Source organism: Prinia subflava, chromosome 11, assembly GCF_021018805.1.
Source record: "Prinia subflava isolate CZ2003 ecotype Zambia chromosome 11, Cam_Psub_1.2, whole genome shotgun sequence".
In the NCBI taxonomy this organism is placed as follows: domain Eukaryota; kingdom Metazoa; phylum Chordata; class Aves; order Passeriformes; family Cisticolidae; genus Prinia; species Prinia subflava.
This window is the reverse complement of record NC_086257.1, coordinates 8,956,251-8,970,506: the sequence shown is the minus strand read 5'-3', so window position 1 is coordinate 8,970,506 and position 14,256 is coordinate 8,956,251. Positions and strand designations below refer to the sequence as shown.

General features: G+C 48.0%; 1 long non-coding RNA gene across 6 annotated transcripts in view; it reads left to right on the top strand.

Moving 5' to 3' along the window:
* LOC134556139 (uncharacterized) overlaps positions 1-14,256 on the top strand; it is a 50,265-nt gene that overhangs the window by 20,326 nt on the left and 15,683 nt on the right. For 4 of the 6 annotated variants that reach the window (XR_010081592.1, XR_010081590.1, XR_010081593.1 and 1 more), the window contains exons 2-3: positions 11,861-11,958; positions 13,826-14,043. This is a non-coding gene — a long non-coding RNA (uncharacterized LOC134556139). The remainder of the gene's footprint in view (positions 1-11,860; positions 11,959-13,825; positions 14,044-14,256) is intronic. The other 2 variants (XR_010081594.1, XR_010081591.1) reach the window with 1 other exon arrangement.

Below are 14,256 nucleotides of genomic sequence, written 5' to 3'. Positions count from 1 at the left end.
AGGTGTTATAAGTCAGGCTTAATAACACAGATACACATTGGCCCTAGAGACAGCCAAAATATTTTCCAAGGGTTGCAACAGAAATGGCCAGGGCAAATTGTTCTTCTGTCATCAGCTCTGCCTCAAAGGAAGCACTGCAATTTTAAATGAAGAGAAAACACATGGGCTTGGAAGACACAACAGTTCAGTGTGTTGGCTAAGGACAGCAGCACAGCTCTGACTCCTCTGCAGAGCATTCCCACCTTGAGCTGTATTTAATCACCACCTCATGAACATGCCTGGAGCTGCATGGCTGGGCAGCAGGGGCGTGGGGCAGCTGAGCAGCAAGAGCTAAACCTTGGGTTGGTTGGAGGAGTGTAGGAACCAGAACATCGCTGACTTGCTTGGAAAGGTGTGGGATCAAGCAATGGCATCCCACCTTGTTCTCTGTGTGGCAGGGCTGCTGCTGCTGGGCAGGAGGCAAAGACTGAGCTTTTCTGCTGACAGCAGAAAATGACTCTTCATTGCTTCCCTGTAGTTCTTCTGGGCTGCTGTTGTGTTGGCTGTGAGTGCTGTGAGGTTTCACTGTATTCCAAAACAATCTCAAAGGTGTTTGCTACAGCTCTGAGGAGCCGGGTTACAGGATAGATTCGGGTTGTTTTGCCTTGGTAGTAATCCTACACCTGGGTCATAAAAGATAACAAACTTGATCCAGTGGGTGAAAAGGAGACCCCAGCACCACTCCACTCATATTCTACTTGGAGGGATGAATAGAAATGATGTTTTGCACAGCAAATGAAATAAGTTCCCATACAGAGGGTTAACATCAAGTGGAAGCCCTACTGATTTCTCTGGAAAATTCTTTAAGAAGTCCAATTGCAGACAGCTCCTAAAACTAACTTCACTTACAACATCTTATAAAATTGTGGAATGGATGAGGAACATGTCCCTTTTGTCTGTATCATTCTGCCCTACTTCAGCTCCTTTCTCTTGTGAAGTCTGTCTTTTGCAGTATGTCTTAGCTTTATCTAAGAGCTCCTCCTCAAATCTACATTATTTCCACCCCAGTTATGTGTGAAGAAAATCTTGTTCAACACAGCCTGAAAAATGAGAATAAGACTGATCTGAATGATTTCTGACCATTTGGGTTTTGGTTTTGATTTGAGTTTCTTGAATTGAGTTAAAATAGTCCCAGCTTGTGCAAACTCTTGTGAAAAAAATGCAGCCAGCATTAAATTTCACAATATCCACTACAAGGTGATGGTGGTGATGGTAAAATGCTGGCAGAGGCCAACACCAGCTTACTATTGGTGTTTGTTCAGGGATGCTGCTCCCTGCCCTGTGCAGGAAGGAGTACCTCCCCTGTGTCTTCCCAGGGGTGTCTGTCTCATGCCATGTGTAAAGCCAGGAAGCTGTGGGGCAAAAGCTGAGGCAAAAGGTTCTTCTGGGGGCTCTGGTGTCAGGGGCTGAGAGGCTGAGAAAGAAACACAAGATGAATCCACTGAATCATCTGCCCTGGGAGCTGTCTGTACACTCACTGGCTTCTGGAAAGTGTTACAGCTGTTAATTTCCCAGGACAATCCCTTGGAGCAGTTCCTGTGCCGTGACAGGAAGAATTTGCTGTTAATTTAGGCAGGAGATTAATTGCCTGTATTTCTAATCAGCAGGGCCAGAGGTGTGAGCAGGATGAGCAGCCCATTGCACAGCAGGGATGGAGGTCATTCCCCATGGACACTGGTCCTTGTGGCACCTTCCTGGCAAGCTGCATTTACCTGCTGTTGAGAAGGGAGCAATTCCACCCCACACACCCCTCCTGACACCAGACAAAGAACTGAAACTTCTGTCCTAGTCAGTTCTTTGTGGGCTCCAGCTGCACCTCTGAGGGTGCAGCTCTTGTTTGTCTTCAGGGCCGGAGCAATGAACTTCAGCCTGGGCTCCCCCAAAGCTGTGCTCCTGGTAAGAGAACATGGATAAATTGCAAGGCTTTGTGCACCAAGGAGGTCATTAGCAGGAAGGAAATGAAGGGAAAATTAAAACTCATGTTTTCAGAACAGATGAAAACTCCCTCTCCGATCCCAGACCCAGGGTTGGCTGTACCCTTACACTGAATAGGAGGAAGAAGGAATAATTTCCTCAGGTCTCTTTTTGTGCCTGTTAAATAATTAATATCTCTTTAGCTTAAGTTTGAGCACTGGAAAACCCTGGGTTGCATTTAGGCCAAAGAAAACATATTTTTGCTATTAAAAGCACACTCATTTTATCTCATCAGCCTATGAATTTCCTGCAGACCACGCTAACATTTGCAAAAGGGAGTTTCTCTCCTCTCTTTTCCATGCATGCAACTATTTACTTGGGCAAAGACAAGGGAAAAATTCTGGACAACACCTGACCTCACTGGAGAGTGATGTCCCATTGTGGGTATGGAGTGTAAAAAAACTCTTTTAGCTCATGGCAGCTTGTGGCACCCTTGGGAACAGCAATATCCCCAGACAGCACCAAGGGATCAGCTGGGAGGACACAGATTCCTGCACCAGGCTGGCCAGGGGTCATCTGGACCTGGTGCTGGGCATCCCCAGCAAACTGTTGGAGCTGACAACAGGCAAGGCAGATGCCACAGTGGGGAGGAGAGAACCACCCCATTGTGAGGGGGTAGGAAGGAAATCTACAGCTATGACCAATAACACAAGGGCAGCAATAAGGAAATAACTTGGTCAATAACTGAGGTGTCCGGAATTAGATAAATAGTGCAGCAGCTTGATTTCCAAATGCTTTGGAATGGGTGAGAGCCCTGGCTCTCATCAGTGTTTCTGTGGACTGGCACTTGCCATCCAAATCTGAAAGCTGCAGCTGGAGACTGGCCAGAGCAGGGGTGAGGCTGAGCCAGCCCAGCAGCCAGGCAGGAGGAAGGGAGGAAAAACACACCTGAAGCCTCTCCATGGGAGCAGCCTGTGCACAGGAGTGATGCTGCCTCTCCACAGAAACCTTGGGAGATGGATGCAACAGTGAGGGAGGGAAGGGGTGGGAGCTAATGCACTACAAAGGTATTGGGCTGCAGAAACAAACTGTTAGGATTAAGTGTTACTTGGTTTGAAGGAAATATTCCCACTCCGTCTACATTTCTGGTAACAGCTGGATCGTCTGCAGGTTCTGAAGCAGGTTGTGTTTACCAGCATCCTCCTGTTGCCTGTCTACTCTCACCTGTGTTTATGGCAGAAGAAGAGAGCAATGCTAAGGAGAGATCCAACCTTTAAAAGACATATCTTCAGGTCTCTTAATCCCAGGCCTCTGGTGGGGATATTTTCGAGGTTTTTCAGGTGTACAGTTGTTGCAGATAGCCCTTGATACTCTAGCTGCTAATTTAGCAAGCAAACTAGAGCTGCTTGCTCCCCTCAGCCCCAGGAAAGCTGGCACAGAAAGTTCTCAGCATGCTGCTGGGGCTGGGAAGAAGCTATCCTTCTTTGAGTGTTGTTTTCTCCTGCAGTGTTTCAGCTGGGAGCAGCCTTGACCTGCTGTCCTAAACAAAGAGCTCCTGTGGTTTTCCAGCACTGCTGATGAAAAGCCAATCCTGTGTGGCATCCCCCAGGGCTGGGGGAGCTGCAGCAGCGCTCAGGGCAGGTAAACCCAGATCTCCCCACTCACACAGAGCACTGAGGATTGATTTATTGCAGGGAAGGGCAAGGCAGCAGGGGGAAGCCCCCAGGAGCCCGGTGTCACCTCGGAACTGCTCTTCTGGGCCCCCAGAGCTCCCAGGTGAGCTGGGACAGGCTCAGGGCCATGCCGTGTCCTCCTGCCCGTGGGGACAGTGGGCAGAGCCCTGGCACAGGGTCACTGCAGGCTGAGGAGAGCTCTCCACGCCTTGTGCCGCCTGCTGCACCAGCTGCTGCAAGGAGGAACAAAGAGAGAGGGGTCTTGCCCCCAAACAGCCAACCTTTATCATTTTAGGGGCTTTTACTTGACTAATGGAGCTGTTCCTGCCTTTATTCTTACAAGGTCAAACCATTTGTTTTCATGAGGTATGCTAATGTAATCTATTTTTTCTTCTTCCTCAGCCATCTCTTAAAAAAAAACCCTCTTAGATGTTTGTTGGGGAAAGTGTTGTTAGATGTATTTTTATGTGACATATTTATGCACACTGTTGCTGATCTGAATTCAGATCAGTGATACTGCACTATAGCAATAACTGATAGGTTGTAATGTTTATAAACGTTGCTTTGAGATTTAAATTTAAGAGACAAGCATAGGAAATACATCTTACCACAACACGCTGTAACCAAATAGAGTCCCAATAAAGAGGAATAAAGAAAACAAATTTTATATCTGGGCATTTGTATTCTCCCAGATGCTGGGTACCATCTGCCAGGATGTTTTAGCTTTAAAGGAAGCTGCAGTTTATAACACCTATAAACCCAGTGATTTCTTCCCCTCTTCTCTCTGCCCACGCTTTTGCAAGGCAAGGATACACACGGTAGTAACCTGGGATGAAAATTTTCTGGGAAGGACTTTGATGGAAGAGGAGGTTTGTATCTTCCAGTGCATTTGTTTTTTGGATGCAACAGGGCTGCAAGGTGTGGTTATTGTTTTGAAGAGATCCATATATGTGTGACATGTAGTCATGTGCAGTTCATGTATACTAATTACTCAATATTTCAATTCCAACCTTATTGCTCCATGCTTGTTACATCAAAAGGATGTATAGATTTCCTAGAATTCAAGATTTTTCTGGAAAAAAAGGGATGGTATTTACTGGAATATTGAGAAGTCTTATCTAGTTTTGATTTTGTGCTGAATCCCAGGCATTCTGCACAAAGATGAGATTTATTAGAGGCTTGAATGCTCAGTTGTGTGCATTATTTCCATTGGATTGGGAGCAGATTCAAAACTGGAGAACTGGACATTTACATGGTCCAAGAACTGAAAAGTATAACTAGCACTGGGTTATTTTTTTCCCCTCTGAGTTATGCTGACAGCAGCCATTACTGCTGAATGGCTGAAAAGTTTATTTACTATATAAAGGCCACATTTTCCCTTCTTTTCCCAGCTTTCCTTGGCTTTCATTGCTTGGCAGTATCCCCTCAACCACTAACACCCAGAGGCGTGGTATTAAACTGGGATGAGAAATGAACATGCACAAGAATATTGGAGATTTAAGTGGGGATCGTTCTAAGAAAACCAGTGGAAAATATGTTTACTCCCAGCATCTGTAGCACCTAATTGAAGCAATGATATTTTCTGTAAGAACATAGGGAATACTCTTCTGCTTTTCTTTTTGGCTTTGCCTTTCACTTTGAATTGATGTGACATAATCCATGGAATTATCTTCTCACAGCTGCAATGGAAACTTTCTGCCAATAGACGAGGATGTGTTAATCAGGGTGAAAAAGCTTACATTCAGGTCATCTTTGGTGCTTTCTGGAGTCTTTGTTTAGGAACTGTTGCTTCCTCCTAATTTATCTAAACCCTGTACACAGTAACCACTATTACTTTCGAACTATTAATGTTGCTATAAATTTGAATGGTAGGAAAGGGTGGCAGATTGTGATCAAAAGGGAGCTGATCTACGGCTGCGTGTGAAATAATTGCTGATACTAAACGTGACAGAGACTGAAACCCACATTAGTGTGCCCATAAAGGATGATGTATTGCTCCTGAACCTGCACTATTGGCATTGCCAAATGAATTCCCATGAATCTAATTTAGGAGAACATAAAAGAACCTGTATCACCTTTAGGGCACCTGCAAGTGCTGCTGGCTGGGGCTTTGTTGCTCATTGCTGTTGCTTTTCTCAGGCAGCTCTAATTGGGAGGCTGAGTCCCCCAGCAGTGGAGCTGCCAGGACTGTGAGGGAGGGCAGCCCTGCCAGGACCAGCCATTGATGCCAGCAGCGGTTCCTGGCCGAGGGAAGGCTCCTGCACTGTGGTCTCACCCAGGAGCACTGACACCACTCCCTGAGCACAGCTCCCTGGCACTGTGCAGGCACTGGAGTTGTAATTAAATACAGCTACACCCTGGCCAGCAGTTTCTGCTCATTATGGTCTGTCAGTGGTCTTGTGGTCCTCCAGTGCCTTTCCAGAATAAAGAAAAGTCACTCTGTGTGTTTGATGGGAACACATGGGCAGCAATGGGCTTTTCTTCTCTGTATCCTGCTTTTTTGAGGCAATGGGGTTCTACAGCAGCCATCTGTTCTAAAACCTACAGATTTAAGCAACCGAATCTTTTTGACTGTATTAATCTGCATTTGTATTGGTCACTAATCTCCCAGGCACAAAAGGCAGGTCAGCATCAGGAACAGCAAGCCCCTGATGCACTCTCTCTGCTCAGGGAGCCACAGCAGGCCCCAGCAAGGCAGGGACTGCTCCAGCCTTGTCCCCTGGGGCAGCTGCATGGCAGGAGGGCTCACCCCCTGCTCAGGCATCTGCCAGCATTGCAGCCTTTTGCTCCATTCTCTTGCGCCACGAGGAACCTCCTGCCAGGGCTGCCCAGGGCCCTGCTGACAGCCTGGTGCTTCACTTGTGGAACAACTGAGGCACAGACTGACACTGGCAGGGAATCTGAACCATTTATTCAAAGAAATGAGCTGCTTTTATACACTTCTTCAAGGCACAGTATATCCTTATGTGGTAATTCTCACTAAGCGACCTATCGCACATTGCCACATCAGCAACACAGGTTCTTAATGTCCTTCTGTGGGGTGATCACACACCCTTCAGGGGTCTGTCAGCTTCCCACAGGCTCCTCTCCTGTAGGGTCTGCCCCTGGCATCTCCAGCCCCCCAGGTCAGGCAGAGACAAGCCTCTCAGTGCTGCCCTGTGCTCCTCTCTGTGCCTCTCTGTGCTGCCCTGTGCCTCTCAGTGCTGCCTTGTGCCTCTCAGTGCTGCCCTGTGCCCCTCTCAGTGCTGCCCTGTGCCCCTCTCAGTGCTGCCCTGTGCCCCTCTCAGTGCTGCCTTGTGCCTCTCAGTGCTGCCCTGTGCCCCTCTCTGTGCTGCCCTGTGCCTCTCAGTGCTGCCCTGTGCTGCCCTGTGCCTCTCTGTGCCTCCCTGTGCCTCTCTGTGCCTCCCTGTGCCTCCCTGTGCTGCCAGGCATTCTGCAGGCGTGTTCCACAGCCTGTAACTCAATTTTATCCCCTCTCTTCCCACACACTTGGACGTGCCCGTGGCCATCAGGCAGGGCCAAGCCTGGACAGCTGCCCCGACAGAGCCACCAGTGCCTGCCCCAGCCCCGTGCCAAAGGAGGGGAAATGGGTTCCCACCCCTCACTCATCTGTCCAGCCTTGTTTCCTCCCCTTTTATCACACATGCTGAAACAGGAGCTGTTTCAAAAATGTGCTTTTTAATTTTTCTCCAAAATACGGATTAACATTTCTCGGAGACCTTTGAAGATGTAAATCCGACCGGATGTATTTTAAAGTTCTTTTTAATCAGCACCAGAGCCCTCATTTGAGCCATATGGAGGAGCAGAGGAACAAATGGAGCTGAGGAAGTGGGACGGGGTGGGTGACACACCAGACAGCCTCAGCAGGCAGTGACACTGCTGCAGGTGAGGCCAAACGGGGAGACTGCAGGGCACTGCAGGGCACACGGTCATGGCCAGCACAAGGGAGCACCAGAGTGCCATCAAGGGGGCTGGCAAAAATAGATTTTCTCCTTTAACCAACTGTATAATTTTGCAGTCATGTTTTGGAGATTAACAATGAACAGAAGAGGCTACTGATGCAAGTGCTTCAGAGACAGGGACTTCATCCTGCAAAAGGGTTATTGACAGCCCTGGCTGAAAACAGCAGGACAGTGTTTGAGCTGCACAGGCAGGGCCAGCAGTGGGCTCGGGGCAGAGGTAATTTCATGAATGTATCTGTGGGGAAAAGGGCCAGAGTAGAAATGGCCCCAGCTGCTGCAGGCATGCCCTGCCAGGCAGTGTCTGGCTTTCACAAGCCTCTGCAGAGCAGCAGAAAGGTAATACCCCCCTCACTATGGGGAGCACTCTCCAAACATTTCCTCTGGGAACAGTTGAAAGGGAAGCTGATGTCCCTTCCTGGACAAAGCTTTGCTCCTTGGCCAGCTGTCAGCCTGACTGGTGGACATGGTCTTGGGTGTGGAGTTCCATGTCCAGGAGGAGGTTGCTCCATCAAAGGCTCACAACAGGAGGAGCTTTGGGGTGTGCTCAGTCTGGCAGAGCTGCAGGCTGTGGTGAAGGGGGGTGGGCTGGGTCCCCTCACTCTCCCTCCCTGCCAGTGTCACTCCAAAGCAGTTTGTGGTGGGGGAGCTTTTGGCCAAAGGAGAGCAGGTTCTGATGGGGATCAGGACCTTTGAGCTCTCATTCTCTCATTTTTCAGGAAGCAGAGCAGGGCTTTACTGCAGGATTAGTCCGGGCACGGGCGTGGCTCCCTCAGACACTGGGAGCAGCACAGAGCTGGACTGAACTCGGTGGGGTCCCACTGGTGTGCACAAAGAGCAGGCTGGGGAAGAGTGTGGTACCTGACAAACACAAAGGTGAAAAGGAAGCTCAGACTTTACCTCCAGCTTCCCATGCATTCAAAACTCACTGGGATTCCCTTCTCCATCCTAAAAGCTCCTCTAGCCCTGCCAGACACCAGGTGCAGAAAGAGCCTTGATTTTGCCACTCTTTCCCACCTCTCAGCCCTGCTGGGTTTTTTCCTCAGCAGGATTATTCTGAGTGCAAACTGGTGGGCTGAGAGGGGCAGAGCTCTTGCCCAGCTCCCGTGTACACCTGTGGCGCCTGTGCCTCCTGCTCATGTCACCATGAGGCTGGATGCTGGAAGCTCCTGCTGGGTGACAGCTCTTTGGGGGGACAGGCTGGCCTTTCACAGCTCCACAAATATCCAAAAACTGACAGGGATTTCTCAAAATGTGTTTTTACCATTGCAAGTACTGTCAACCTTCTCCGATACCTTTTGCTTGGGCTGTGAAGGAAGTGCACAGTGTTGGGCACTAAAATAGAAAATATTTATTTAAAGAAGTCAAGTGTTCTAATTTCTTCTCTCTCCTGGTGATTGTAAATTAATGGCAGTTCAGCACTCTGCTGAAATAAGTGGAGTGGGATAGTGGGAGAGCTCTTTTTAGACAGAAATATAAATATACACCACTTTAATTGTCACCCACTCATTTGCTTTTTAATGTGAGCAAGGCTTCAGCAGGCTCCAAAGGGTATTGATACCCATTCTCTGCCCTGGAGCAGCCCGGCCAGGGGCCTCCACATTGTCCACAGGCAGGGTTTTAAACATCTACAAGATCACTGCTCAAGGAGTCAAACAGCTCCTCCACCGTCTGTAGCCTGGAAAAAGGGCTCCACACTTGCAAAAGTGGTAAAATAGCAAAGGAAATATAGGAGCCTCCTGCTCTGCTCATGTCCCACAAGATATTACTGGGTGCTAACAACCTCCCCAGCTCCAGCACAGCAACAACCATCACATGCTGTAATGGAAAGTGGTCAGGCTTTGGGTTCTTTCTTCCCCAAATCCATGGCTGGTTGTTTTTGGAAGGGGAAGAAGGGCTGCCATGTATTTGAAGGTTTTTCAGAATCCTCTGCAGTGGCCTTATCCTGCTGCCACTGATATCTGGTCAGGAAGAGTCTGACTGATGCTGATGATTTCTGGAAGTCAGGTCCAAATACCCAAGGGCTACCCTGCATTGGAAAGGGGGCAGGACACCCCATTAATGTTGTTGATGGGCTCTCCAGAGCTAGGAGGCCACACAGCTCTGCTCCTTCATGTCATTTTGCATTGATACACAGATTTACCTTGAGATTTTGCAGTTTACTTCCAGGGAGATAGAACAGTACTTCTTTCCTTCACCTTTGTATTCAAGTGTAGTCACCATCCTTAGCCATGTGCAGAGAGCTGCATCCTGGAGCTGTAATTGCACTGGGGATACACCATAATGCAGAATAATAACCCACTGCTAATGAGCTCCATGCATTCAGTCAGGATCAGACCTGCCATCCTCCTTCCCAATGAAATTACTGCTGGCCTGCTCATGCTGCTTTTCCAAGTGTATGCTAAGGTTTGCACTCAATTTCAGCAAGCCTCTGTTTTGATTCAAGTTGTCTTCTGAGTTATCCAACAAAGAAAGGCAAAACACAGCACAGCAGACTTGAATCTGCAGGGCTCTCTTTAACTTTCAGTTTATCTGCAGTTTAAGGGAGTAAACACAGCCATGCTGAAGATGCATAAATACAGCTTGGAGAGCCACTGAAATCTAGGCCAAGGTTTTGGCTCTGCCTGGGGATTTCATTACATGGCTCAGGGAGACTCTGCTGCTCCAGGAGCCAGAGGAGGACACTTCTGAGGCAGTATAATGACAGCAGGTAGGCTTCTGCATAACCACCAGCAGCTCCACTCAGACTGGTAAACAGGTCACACAGGCCATCCTGAGCTGGAACTGCTAAATTATTACTGCATCTCACTGGCCACTCCTGGCAAAGGCCTCCAGTGGCTTCAGTCTTCAACTGTGCTCCGAGGAGCACTTCCAGAATTTGCCAGCAGTACCCAAACTGCCTTCCAGGTGCTTGGAGGGAGGGATAGAGCTGTCAATCTGATAGCTGTAAACAAAATACATAATTTGGGAGGGGGGAAAAAAGGACTTGCATTGATACACGTTCATTTGCTTTGCAATCCAAGTATATGACTGCTGCAGAACATGAATCTATTCAATATTTGAGACCCAGTCTGTGTTTGTGTTTTAAGTTAGCCTTCCAAGAAAAACATGTGGAAGGAGAACATTTAAACAGGAAAGGCTCGTGGATTTTTTTCCCCTCATAAATTTCTGTATTCTTGTTGGTGCTAATTACTGGAGATCTCAACACAAGGGCTTTTCTTTCTAGCAAACCAGCTTCTCACGTTTCCTTCCCTTCATTTAATCAGTTATAATCTCCTCTCTGTTTGTTTATTTAACTACCACAAAGCTAATTGGCTGTTTGTGACATGAGTCTGCCTGAGGCTGGGACAGCAGAGTCTGTCTGTGTGCACCCACAGCCCTGGCAGTGCCCTCTGCTCCCAGGGCAGCCTCTGGCTGTTCCAGGGGCTGGGGACAGGCTCTGCCCGCTGTGCCTGCCCCTGTGCCTCCCAGGGAGGCTGTTTTACCACAGGAGGGTGGCTGGGGCTGGCCAGCAGCCCAGCACCCGTGCAGGTTGGGCACAGGGCTGGAGAGCTGCAGCCGTGCCCAGGCAAGGCAGAACCCCAGCTGGAGAGGGTGGGTGAGCAGCAAGTGAGGCGGGGATGTGGATCAGAGCCACTGCAAGCCTGATCCTCTGATTCCTCTGGTGGGGCTGCAGAAGCAGATTAGAAAATAAAACATTGAGGATCTCCATAGGAACCTTTGTGTCTGTGTGAACTGAAGGAAGATGTTTGTGGTGAGAGCAGTGGATTTGCATCCCCTGTAACCCCGCTGTCCCCTGTCCCCTCCCTGGCACAGACATGTCCTTTGGGACAGCCAGGCACCCCCTGCTTGCTGTGGGCAGGCAGCACAGGAGAGCAGCTGCACCTGCAGCCCCTCACTGCCCATCCCTGCAGTGGGACTGCACAAGGAGCTCCCCAGCTCTCCTGGGTGTCAGGAATTCTCTGCAGAGAGAGCTGTTCTCCTCACCCACCCCTCCTGTGCTTTCCACCCCGTACCAGGGGTGTGCCCCTCATGCAGCCTGTCTGGGGGGCTTGGTGCTCCCTGGATCCTCTGAGCAAGATTAGGGCATGGCTCTTCTCAAAATCTGTGTTTAGTTGATTCTGAACTTCTTTTGACCATGTGTTTTCACCTTCACCATGCAAGAGTTAACTAAGCAGTGCTGATTTCAATGAGTTTTTTTCTTTTCATCCTTTAAAATGTGTCCCTAAATCACATCAGGCTCTGGCCCCCTTATACATTTCTGTGATGTCACAGGGCTACAGACTCAAAGGAAATGGCCAGTGGAGAAATCTTCCTGCCTAAGGGGAAATCCTGAAAGGATGTCTGCTATAATGTGTCTTAGTCATGCTCAGGTATGCACATTATCACTACAAAAGAGACTTTTGGGGTTTTGGCACCTGTGCTGCTGGGATTGTGTTTCAGCATGGGAGCAACAGGCTGAAGTGCCAAGACCCTTCAGAAGGTCCCACATGAGTTCCTGGTATGACAAAACTCCCCTTTAAGCTCAAGCCAGGAGGAAGGTGGCACTCTGGTTCTAAAATGACTCGAGGCATTATGCACAGTCTTATAAAACTGGAAAATGGGGCTGCTGTATTACCTCCTGTAGCTCAAGAGGTCTGGAGCAATTGCTTCATCATTTGCTATTGCTACCAAAAACGCACTTCCCTGAAGCTGTGGCTGCCACATCTTTTGCAGCAGGCTCTTTATTTTTGTGCTTATAACATTGCAGTTTATTTCCGTGGCAACCACTATAATGTGATAATTTGCATCCATAATAACCTCACTGTTACTGGAAAAGGTAAAACTGTGACAATCTTTTTGAAAAAGTGATCTGGGTCCAACTGAAATCGCAAACTATAAAAAATAATGCTAAAAATTAAGTTGTTTTCCAGGGTATTAAATCATGGCATGTTGAGCTGAGCACATGATTTTTCTTGTCTGGCTGCCGTAATGAGGGTGAGCCTGCGTAAGCCGGCTGGAGAGCTGAGGCTGCAGCTGAGGGAACACACAAACACCCTCATTGCTGTTTTACTCCAGCTTTGACGTTGTTCTCTGTTCTCCCTTCCTCGAGGACTGCACTCACTCATGTGCTGTTTTCCTTCACTCTGCTAAGTGATGCACAAACTGTTTCTACATTCCAGGCTGGTTTGTGACATCCCTCTCTTGTGTTTGCCTGTGGATAATGAAGATGCTGCCCTGCTCACCAGGCAATGAGCAGACTGCCTGCCTCCAGCCTTACAGGAGCTGCATTGAGGCCGGTGAAATTGCTATGGCTCAGCACCACTCTGAACCAGGGCTTGCCCCCAGCACTGCAAAATCTCTGTTCAGTGATTCTGTACATGTTTTATCTTTCACCTGTGTCCAAAATCACAGTGCTGTCCTCCACTGAGAAGCTTAGGATGAAACACAGACTTTTCTGGGATGAGCATATTGATGAACTAAGGCCAAAATGCATTTCTCTTGGTTCGGATCCAAAACCAGCCACGGGATGGCTTTTCTGTCTCCTCTGGGTTTTGCTTGTTTAAATTTGTTTAGAACACAGCATTTTTTAAAAAATTTCCTTGCACGTACACATACACACACTCATGTTTAAATAAAAAAGAATCCTGCTTGTATGATAAGACACACCAACTGTCTTGATTCAAACAATCCTCTGTTTTCATAGACTGATTAAATCTGTTTTAGCTAAACACTTAGCAGAAGTCAGACTTCTGATAATATAAAGCAAGCTAAGAAGTATACTCTCCATATGCTTTGAGCAACCTGGTCTAGTGAAAAGTGTCCCTGCCCAGGGCAGGGAGGTTGAACATAGATGGTCTTTAGGGTTCCTTCCAACCCAGGCCACTCTGGGTTGGGAGGGACCATAATTCTAGGCTTTCCTGAAAAGCTTTCCTCCATAAATTAGAAGTAAGAAAGCTGACACCACTAAAACAGAGCAGGCTATCAGAGACCTCAGTTTGGCTGGTGTAGAAATGCCAGATAACACAGTTTTCCATGAATTACTGATTGCATAACCATGTTGAGAGGTTAGACTTGTCTGAGAAAGGTAAGGTCCATGTGAGCTATTTCAGCCCACACATGGTCATGAGCACTTTATCCTTGCTTAAAGCAGCTTGGTGAGCAAGTATCTCTTTTCTTCGCTGTGTGTGGTGTGGGTTGAGATAGAATTACAGAACTAATCCTCCTTGCCTGCTGCTTTGTCTCATCACATTTTCACAGGTCAAGAAGAGCAAAAAACCCCACATCTAATAATGCAAATGTGAGCTTGCCTCAGCCCTGTGTTCCCTTGCCAAAGGGGAGTGAGAGGGCTCTTTCCAGCCCCTGAATGCTCCTAGGACATCCATGATCTACATGGCAGCTGGCCTGGGTCTGCCTCTTCTCGCTGTGTGTTCGTCCTGCCCATGGTGCTCACCTACACCAGAATGTGCATTTGGCAGGTAAAGCTTGTGGCAATGTATAGATGATCTATATAATAATAATAATTATAATAATCTGATAATTAATGCATGGTCTTAGTTAGAATACAGTTCTGAAGAACTGTCTCTCTTTTCAATGTCCTGCTTTTCCTGTTGCATGATATTGCAGTTTCTTAACAGCTATTGGAGTCACCATATGACATGTGCTCCTTGTTGCTGTGTTTATTTTTTTGC